Below are 10,184 nucleotides of genomic sequence, written 5' to 3' on the forward strand. Positions count from 1 at the left end.
GCCTGGCTAATTATTTGTGTTTTCAGTAGAGATGGGGGTTTCACCATGTTGGCCAGGCGGGTCTTGAACTCCTGGCCTCAAGTGATCCGTACGACTCGGCCTCCCACAGTGCTGGGATTACAGGCCTGAGCCACCACACTTGGCCAAGATTTTCTTTTTTGTTCCTACATAGAAGTGAGGACATGAAATAGTTGTCATTCTGTGCCTGGCTTATTTCACTTCATATACAGACCTGCAATCTCATCCATTTTGTCTGCAGTGGAGAGAATTTTATTTATTCCTTTTTAGGCTGAATAATACTTCATTGTGTGTGTATACCACAGTTTCTCAATTGAAACAAATTTCTAAAAAACAAATATTTTTAACATGTCTCGGAATGTGAAACTTCAGGGATACTGTGCCCATTTTATTCTTTTCTATTTCCCATCTTATGTATATGCAAGTGTATAACAAAGCAGCAATCAATGTGTGTATAAATCTGTAATTTCAACAAATGTAAAATGAAAATGCTAAGTGGTGGCTGGGCGCGTTGGCTCCCGCCTATAATCCCAGCACTTTGGGAGGCGGAAGCTGACGGATCACCTGAGATCGGGAGTTCAAGACCAGCCTAACCAATATGGAGAACCACTGTCTGTACTAAAAATACCAAAAAAAAAAAAAAAAAAAAAAAAAAAAAATTAGCCAGGCATGGTAGCGCATGCCTGTAATCCCAGCTACTTGGAAGGCTGAGACAGGAGAATCGCTTGAATACAGGAGGCAGAGATTGCAGTGAGCCGAGATCGTGCCATTGCACTCCAGCCTGGGCAACAAGAGTGAAACTCTGCCTCAAAAAGAAAAAAAAAAAAAAAGAAAGAAAGAAAAAGAAAAAAATAGAAAATGCTAAATGGTAAGAAACAACAGCATAATAAACATTGGTACGGTGTTGATGGACAATGCATTTGAAGATAATATTTGAAGAAATCATATTACAATTAATTTCTGTTCTTACTCATTGGAGCTTGATGCCTCTAAAAACTTCGTCATTGCAACCACCTCTGGTGCTTAAAAAAAAAAAAAAAAAATCCACACACTCACACAGGTGCAGAGAAATCAGAATCTCAGGTAATGAGACCCAGGCCTCATCATGTGTAAGCTCCCCAGGTGATTTGACTCAAAGCCAAGATTGAGGAACGGCGACATGGATCTCTACACAGAACCTGCCTAAAGAGATTCTCTAGAAGCAGTTTATAAAGAAATTCCACATGAACTGTGGAAGAGGATATGAATTTGATGTACAGTATGTCCTCACTTAACATCTTTGAAAGTCTCTTGGAAACTTCACCTTGAGGCAAAATTAGGAATAGTGAAACCACTTATTCCTCTCCAACATTATAACTACACAACTTTGAAGAACCAGTGGTGTTGGAGGACCTGCTATACATTGTTTCCATAAAGTCAATTTTCAAGGAATTCCAAAATGAAGTGAGGACTTCACGTATATAAAAAGATGGTTGTGATTCCACCTGGATGACAGTGTTATTGCTCAGAAACCAAAGGAGGCCGCCTAGGCATAGACGATTCAGTCATGAGGTTTAAGCTAAACAAAGGATCCCAGAATCCTCACCCATTCCAGTTAAAGACATAAAGAAGAAAACAATATTCACATAGGAAATGCGGAAAGGAATAAAAGCCATCAAGCCACAAAAATAACGTGACTAAGGGGCAGGATTTGCAGATGTAGAGATTTAATGTGGTTGCCCTTTCTCACCCACACAAGAAAAAGGATGGAACAGATCATGAGATTCCACTGTTCTGCTGAGCAGCCTCCGCAGGGCACTTTGTATGTCCCTGTTTCTCAGGCTGTACATGAAAAGGTTCAGCATGGGGGTGACCACAGCGTACATCACTGACGCCACCACACCATTCCTGGGGGGTGGTGACACAGCTGAAATCAGGTACATGCCAATGGCTGTTCCCTAAAACCAGCTAACAACAGCTAGGTGAGAGCCACAGTTGAAGAAGTCTTTATACTTCTCATCTGATGATGAAATCCTTAGAATGGAGGGGACAATTTTATAGTAAGACAAAAGGATCCCTGAAATGGGAAGAAAACCAAACATAGTACTATCGAAATATATGAATACGCTATTGATGACGCTGTTAGAACAGGCAAGTTTGAGAAGTTGAGAGGGGTCACAGACAAAATGAGAGATTTCCACAGTCTTGATGATGGTGAATTGTAACACAATCCAACTGTGCAGCTGGGAATCCAACAGGCTGAGGAAAAAGGACACCAAAACGAAGAGGACACAGAGGTGAGGATTCACGATGACTGGGTAGTGCAGAGGGCGACAGATGTCTACAAAGCAGTCATAGGCCATCACAGTCAGGAGCATGCCTTCTATACATATAAAACGGACCAAGAAAGATATCTGTGTCAGGCAGCCCGCATGAGAGATGACTCTGCTATGCGACTGCATGTCCACAATCATCTTGGGAACCGTGGCCGAGGTGAAACCCATGTCAGCCCAGCACAGGTTGGAGAGGAAGAAGTACACGGGAGTGTGGAGGGGGGAGTCAGAGCTGACAGCCAGGATGCTGAGCAGGTTCCTCAGCACCGTGACCAGATACATGGACAGGGACAGGGACAGCAAAGCGAGGACTGGCTGCAGTTCTGGATCCTTTGAGAGTCCCAAGAGGAGGAATTCTCAGACACCTGTGAGATTCCATGGCTCTGTGTGTCTTGGACACCTTGAGAAGGAAAGAGGATTGGAAAAATAAAAGTTAAAAATCAGCCCTTAATGCTAGATGCGAGCAATTCACAAGGAACATCTTCACACTTGCGGACCATACACCGCCAGCAATGTTTCTCAGTTGTGACAATTCCAAAAATCTGAGAATTATTACGTGATTTACTTTTTTGCTATACGAGGCTTTCTGTATATACTACTTTAGAGAATATCCACTGAAGAACATTAGAAGACTAAAACTTCATATATAACAAATCCGTGATCTCAGTAAAATACGGCCTCCTCTTTTCAGAAAAAATACAATGCAATGAAAATGTCCTTCTCTCTTTAAGAAAAATATCTCAGTCTAATTGAAAGAAATTAAGAAGCCATGAAATACACTCTATTTTATTCTGACACCGTGCTACAACTTCCCTTGATGTAGAATATGTAAAAGGACGACACAAGAGCTAGGACCCCATTATCTGAAAATGAAATCGAACCTTATAGTTCTCAATCGGAAGACCTTTTCACATGCCTGTTACTTTTCATATTTATTATCATCCTTTGGCTTTCTGACATCATTTCTTCATAAAAGTACATGCACATTGAAAGATGGGAGCTGTGTTTCCAAATGAACAGAATCTATAACTCCTGGCCCAGCACCATGGCTCACACCTGTAATCCCAGCACTTTGGGCAGCCGAGGCTGATGGATCACCTGACATCAGGAGTTCCAGACCAGCCTGGCCAACGTGGTGAAACCCCGTCTCCAGTGAAAATAAAAAAATATTAGCCTGGCGTGGTGGCGGGTAACCCTAGCTACTGGGGAGGCTGAAGCAGAAGAATCCCTTAGAACCTGGAAGGCAGAGATTGGACACCTTGTGATAGGATTTTTGATATTCTAGGGAGATATTGCTCCTGACAGTAGAGTGGGCATACACCCTGTGATATTATCTGTAATATCCTAGAAAGATATTGCTCCTAATATCACGGTGGCTCTACACCCTGTGATCTTAATTGTAATATCCTACAGAGATCTTACTCCTAATAATACAGTGGGTGCACACCCTGTGATATTATTCATAATATATTACAGAGATGCGACTCCTGATATCACAGTGAGTGTTCACCATGTTGGTACACCCGGTGATCTTATTTGTAACAACTTAGAAAAATATTACAGCTAATATCAAAGTGGGTGTACACCCTGCCATGTTATTTGTTATCTACTAGGTAGATATTACTCCTAATATCACCTAGGGAGATACGATTCCTAATATTACAGTGCGTGTACACCCTGTGATAGTATTTGTAATATCCTAGGGAAATATCCTTGTATACCCTGTGATATTGTTTGGGACATTTGAGGGAGCTATTTCTCTTAAAGTCAGAGTGGGTGTACACCCTGCATTATTCTTCCTAATATCACAGTGGGTGTACACAGTGAGTGATATTTTTTTCTAATATCCAGCGGGGGAGAGGATGATATTGCTTCCAATATCACAGAAGGTGTACACCCCCCCTGTGATATTGCTCCTAATATCCAGGGAAGGAGAGGATGACATTATTCGCCATATCACTGGGGGTGTACCACCTCCCGCCGGGATATTGTTCTTAATATCCAGAGGTGGAGAGAATGATGTTACTCCCAATATCACAGGGGGTGTACACCACCCCTGTTTGTAAACACCCCCTGTGATATGGTTCCAAATGGCCTGTGAAAGAGTAAACATGACTCCCATTATCGCGGCGGGTGTTCAGCCCTGATGATATTGTTTTCTAACATCCAGGGAAGGAGAGTGTGGTATTACTCCCAATATCGCAGGGGTTGTACACCCTTTTGTGTTTTTGTGCCCAATATCCAGGAAAATAGAGGATGATATTACTCCCAATATCGAAGTAATTGTACAGCACCCCTGTGATATTCTTCCTAATATCCAGAAAGGAAAAGAATGATATTACTCCCAACAGCGTAGGAAACGTATAACCGCGCTGTGGTATCTTTCCCCGTATCCAGGTGGGGAGAGGATCATACTACTTCCAATGTCGCAGGGTGTGTACAGCCCCTCTGTGATCTCGTTGCTAACATCCAGGTTTGGGGAGGACGACATTACTCCCAATATCGCAGGGGGAGTACACACCCCCATGACCTTGTTAGTCATTTCCTGGGTGGAGAGGATAATCTTACTCCCCATATCGCAGAGGGTGTACACACCCCTGTGAAAATCTTCCTATATTCAGAGGGAGAGAGGATGATATTACTCCCAGTACCGCAGGGGGTTTCCACAGCCCTGTGATACTCTTCCTAATATCCACAGGGAGAGAGGATGATATGACTCCCAATATCACAGGGGGTGTACACAACCCTGTGATATTGTTCCTAACATCCAGAGCGAAAGAGGATGATATGACTCTCAATATCGCAGAGGGTGTACACCCCTCCTGTAATATTGTTCTGAATACCCTGGGAGGGAGAAGACAAAGTTACGTTGAATATCACAGGGAATGTACACCCTCCCCCTCTGATACACTTCCTAGTGTCCAGGGGAAGAGAGGAAAATTTTACTCCCAATATCACAGAGGCAGTACAGCCCACCTGTGATGTTGTTCCCAATATGCAAGGGGGCAGAGGATGATACTACTCTGAATATCGCAGGGCTGTTCACATCCCCAGTGACATTTTTCCTATTATCTAGGGCAGAGATAATTCTATGACAGCAAAGGTCGCAGGGTCTGTACATCCCTTCCTGATATTGTTACTAATATCCAGGGGGGAAGAGGACGATATCCAGTATGAAAGGGGGTGTACACCCCCCACCCCTACGATATTGTTCTTAATAATCGTGAGGGGAGACGATGATATTACTCCAAATATCGCAGGGGTTGTTCATAACCCCCTGTGATATTGTTTCTGATATCCAACGGGGAGAAAATCATATTACTTCCAATATTGGTGGTGTATTGGCGTATACACCAAAATCAGGTGGTGTATACCCCACCTGAAATATGGCACCGAATATCCAAAGAGGGAGAGGATGGTATTCATACCAATATCGAAGTGTGTGTACACGCCCCTTGTGCTACGGTTTTTAATATCCAGTGGGCGGGAGGATGATATTAGTCCCAACATCCCAGAGGGTGTACACTACCCCTGTGATATTGTCCCTAACTTCCAGAGGGGAGAGGATGATATCACTCCCAATATCTCAGAAGTTGTACATCCCCCATGATATTGTTCGTCATATCCAGGGAGGCGCAGGATGACATTCCACTGAATTTCGCGACAGGCGTACACGCACAGTGTAATATTGTTCCTAATATCCAAGAAGGGAGAGGATGATATTACTGCCAATAAAGCAGTGGGTGTACATTACCCCTGTGTTAGTGTCTCTAATATCCGGGGCCGGGGGAGCTGGGGAGAGGATGACATTCCCTCAAATTTAGCAGGTGGTTTGACGCCCCTTGTGGTGTTGTTTCAAGTATCCAGAGGGGAAGACAATAGCAATATTTTTGATCGTCCGATTCATCCGCTCCACCTTTCCAGAACTCTGAGGCCGGGAGGCGGCATTCAGGTTCCGTGTGATCCCCAATACCTTTGCCGTCTTCTGTACCAAGGCAGCCAAAAACGCAGGCCCGTTGTCTGAGCCGATCCGTAACGGCAGTCGAAATCTAGGAATCACATCTCGAAGAAGCACAGGGGTTACCTCACGAGCTTTCTCAGTTCGTGTTGGATAGGCCTCCACCCACCCAGGGTAGGTATGCCCAAGAACTAGTACATACTTGTTACCTCCACACTTTGGCGTCTCTGTGAAGTCCACCTGGAGATCTTCAAAGGGGGCTGCTCCATAAGCTCGTATGCCTGGCGGAACGGTTGGACCTTGCCTCACATCATGCTGTCGGCAGGTAACACACCGCTGCCTCACCGTTTTGGCAAGGGCTGACAAAGGCGAGATGTAGAAATACCGGCCTAACAACTTTTCCAGTGACTCCTGACCTCGATGCGTGGTTTCTTGCACAGCCAGTATAACTGCAGCTCCTAGCAGCTGTGGCACAGCTACTCTCCCATCTGGTAACCGAATTCATCCTTCCTCCATCACTTGTCCTTCCCTCTACCTGGAGAAAGTCCTTTTCTTCTTTAGAAGAAGCAGGTCCAAGATCAGGTGCTTGAGGGAGCACTGATGCCTGGAAGGGGGCAGATGCTGCTTTTCAAGCCTCTGAGTCAGCATGCGAATTCCCCAAACCCAGCAAGGTGGAAGCTCGCTGGTGTCCTCTGCAATGGGTAACTGCCACCTTGTGGGGTTTCCATACTGCTTCTAATCATTGCAAGATTTCTTGTGGATATTTTCTGTCTTTTTCCCCCAGAGTTCAATAGGCCTTTTTCTTTCTATCATGCTCCATGAACTTGAAGGTTCAAAAAGACATACGAGAATCAGTGGAAATGTTGAAAGTCTGACCCTCACTGAGTTCTAAGGCCTGAATGAAAGCAATGAGCTCAGCTTTCTGGGCTGAAGTGGCCTGGGGCAACGTTCTGGCTTCAAAAACAGTGTCCAGAGTTATCACTGCATACCCTGCACCTCTCTTTCCTTGGGGGTTGAAGAAGCTGCTCCCATCCACGTATAGTTCCCAGTCTCCTGATGCCCAAGCCTGGTCCTGGAGGTCAAGTCTGCTAGAGTCAATTGAGTCCAACACTTCTACACAATCAGGCTTGACAGGGCTCTCTGATACCGGCAGCAAGGTGGCGGGGTGTAGGCTGTTACAAACTTCAATGGTTATATGGGGATTTTCGCAGAGCAAAGTTTGGTACTTGGTGAGTCTGGCATTCGTTAGCCAATGATGTCCTTTAGTACTCATTAAAGTTACCACAGCATGGGGGGCCTTTATGTTCAGGCTTTGCCCAAGAGTCAGCTTATTTGCTTCTTGTACTAGCAGGGCAGTTGCTGCCAAGTCCCTTAAACACTGGGGCCATCCTTTAGAAACCCTGTCTGATTGTTTAGAGAGGTAGGCCACCAGCCTCGGCCAGGGCCCCACAGTTTGAGTTCAAAGTCCAGTTGCCATCTTTTCTCTCTCTGACACATATAATGGAAAAGGCTTTGTCAGATCGGGTAGCCCCAGGCCTGGGGCTGACATAAGTTTTTCCTTTAGGTCATGAAAGTCTTGCCATTGTAGTGATCCCCATTCAAAAGCTTCCCGGTCCCCGCCCCCTTTGTGACCTCACACAAAGGCTTGGCTAATACTGCAAAGTTTGGGATCCACAGTCTACAAAACCCCACAGCTCCTAAGAATTCTCTCACCTGCCTTCTGCTCTTAGGCTCTGCTAGATTGCAAATGACCTGCTTTCTTGCTAATCCCAGGCTGTGTTCCCCCTGTCAGATAGTAAATCCCCAGAATGTACCTGCTGTCAGCAGATCTGAGCTTTCTTCTTGGACACCTTATACCAACAGTCCTCCAGGTGCCAGTGTAGGGCATCCATTCCCTTGGCACACCCGACTGCCGTGGGGTGTCCCAGCAAAAGTTCATGAACCTACTGGAGCAACACGCAGCCCAGGTCTCTGGTGGGAAAATTCTGGAGGTCTCGAGCCAACGTCTCCCCAAAGATGGTGGGGGAGTTCTTGAACCCTTGGGGAAGCCAGGTCCAAGTGTACTGAGTAGTCACACCTGACTCTGGATCTTCCCACTGAAAGGCAGACAGCTTCTGGCTCTCAGGGGCTAATCCAATATGAAAGAAAGTGTCTTTCCAGTCCAAACATGTGAACCAGCTGTCCTTAGCTAGAAGTAACCCCAACAATGTGGACGGGTTAGGTACTGTTGGATGTAAAGTCAGTGTTGCTTGATGAAGCAAGCACAAATCCTGTACCAGCCTGTAGTCCTTGGTCCCTGGCTTGGGAACAGGCAGGATGAGAGTGTTCCATGGAGACTGACAAGGAACTCTAATTCCAAAAGTTCTTAGGTGCTTGAGATGGACCTGGATACCTTGAAGGGCTTCTCTGGGGACCCGGTCCTGTTTTTGCATAACCGGCTGGGCCCCAGGATTCACTTGTGGGCTGGGTTGACTGCCAACCCTGGACGGTTGTGTCCCACCCGTACTCTTGGCCACCTCTTAGCCAGAGCTGGTCTTCACTCTTGGCAGGGCTCAGTTAAGAAAATTCTCCATTCCTCCTCTCAGGGGACCGTAAGGGTCATAATGGCTCCCGTTCCAGGTAACTTTAGCAGCAAAGAGCCGTGCTCTGTAAAATAGATAGTGGCTCTCAGCTTGCTAAGCAAGTCCCTTCCCAACAAGCGCAAGGGACAGTCAGGATTGGACAAAAACTGCTGAATCACTTTATGTCCTCCTACAGCACAAGTCCGAGGCAAGCAGAAAGCTTGCTTTGCTGAAACCCCCATGGCTCCGATGATGTCAATAGCCTTTTTGGATAAGGGGGCGACCGGGGTAGTTACTACCGAATGTTCAGCACCGGTATCTACAAGAAAATCAATGTCTCTACCCCCGACTGTCATTCTGACCAGAGGCTTTTTGGGGACACTTGAGCCCGGTCTCTCTCAGTCCAGAAACACTTCTGCCAGGTTGACCAGGGCCCCTTCCTCCTTGTCCAGGGCCTCCTGCTCTCAGTCACCTGGTTTTCTTTTTAGCTGAGGGCATTTGTTCTTCCACTGTCCTATTTCTTTACAATCAGCACACTGGTTACGTTGCAAACTCTGACAGCCAAGCTGAGTTTCTTTCCCGGGGCCCCCCTTCCCTTGCCCTTTGTGGTGACCCCTCTGATTACTGCAGCTAACAAACAGGTTGGCATTTATCCGGGCCTGACGTTCATTCTCTTTGCCGTTTTCCTTACGGCTTACTGCTTCCCTGTTTACAAACACCTGGTTAGCTATTTCTAATCATTGCGATGTATTCATCCCTGCAAGCCCAGCCTGTTTCTGCAGTTTTCTTCTAATGTCTTCTGCGCTTTGACTGACTAAAGCCATGTTAATCATGCGCTGATTTTCAGGGCTATTGGGATCAAAGGGAGTATACATACCATAGGCCTCACACAGTCTCTCCTAGAATTGTGCTGGACTTTCTTCTTTTCCCTGAATGACCTCAGAGAGCTTGTTAACGTTTGTGGCCTTCTGAGCTCCCCTCTGTAATCCTTCCAAGAGAGCTTCTCTGTCTTGGTTTAGCCTTTGCATATCCTCTCTTTCATGTGGGTCCCCCTGGGGGTCGGTTCCTGGTAACTGGGTCCTTCCATACTCTTGGGGGTTTTGATAATCAGCTGGTGCATGTTCCTCTAGCCACTTAGTTGCTGCTTGGAGCACTCTCCACCTTTCATCTCTGTTAAAGAGGAACATGAGCAACTGGTGGCAATCAGCCCAGGTGGGGTTGTGGGTCCGGATATTAGTTTGGAGTAAATCAATTAGAGCTCGTGGCTTTTCAGTATAGGGCAGAGTATTATTTTTCCAGTTGAGAAGGTGGGCAGAGGTGAAGGGCTGGTACCCA

At 46.0% G+C, this 10,184-nt stretch overlaps 1 pseudogene; it reads right to left on the minus strand.

Annotated features, from left to right (window-relative positions):
- Positions 1 to 52: 52 nt before the first annotated feature.
- On the minus strand, positions 53 to 2,670 carry LOC134728387 (olfactory receptor 7E24-like; annotated as a pseudogene).
- Positions 2,671 to 10,184: the final 7,514 nt, after the last annotated feature.

This window comes from Pan paniscus, chromosome 7 (assembly GCF_029289425.2).
Source record: "Pan paniscus chromosome 7, NHGRI_mPanPan1-v2.0_pri, whole genome shotgun sequence".
In the NCBI taxonomy this organism is placed as follows: Eukaryota; Metazoa; Chordata; class Mammalia; order Primates; family Hominidae; genus Pan; species Pan paniscus.